Below are 231 nucleotides of genomic sequence, written 5' to 3'. Positions count from 1 at the left end.
TCCGAGGGAACATGCTGGGGAAAAAAGAACATAAAGACTCCGGGGAGTGACTCCCCTAGTCTCGCTTTGCCAGACCTTCCTCCACAGCACCGCACAGGAGGGTCTGGCAAGTCCACTCAGCATTCCTGGAATGTGCTCTGGCATTTCTTTAAACCAATCCCAATCATCTAGGCAAAATTGCCTTGGGAAGGAAGTGGTTTTAGTCGTGCAACAGAAAACTCAGATTGGACA

The 231-nt window shown here is 49.8% G+C and overlaps 1 protein-coding gene across 4 annotated transcripts in view; it reads left to right on the top strand.

The window, feature by feature from the left end:
* robo3 (roundabout, axon guidance receptor, homolog 3 (Drosophila)) overlaps positions 1-231 on the top strand; it is a 110,809-nt gene that overhangs the window by 85,345 nt on the left and 25,233 nt on the right. The gene's annotated exons all lie outside the window — the stretch shown is intronic.

This window comes from Etheostoma spectabile, chromosome 13, assembly GCF_008692095.1.
Source record: "Etheostoma spectabile isolate EspeVRDwgs_2016 chromosome 13, UIUC_Espe_1.0, whole genome shotgun sequence".
Classification (NCBI taxonomy): Eukaryota; Metazoa; Chordata; class Actinopteri; order Perciformes; family Percidae; genus Etheostoma; species Etheostoma spectabile.
This window is presented reverse-complemented; position numbering and strand designations above follow the sequence as displayed.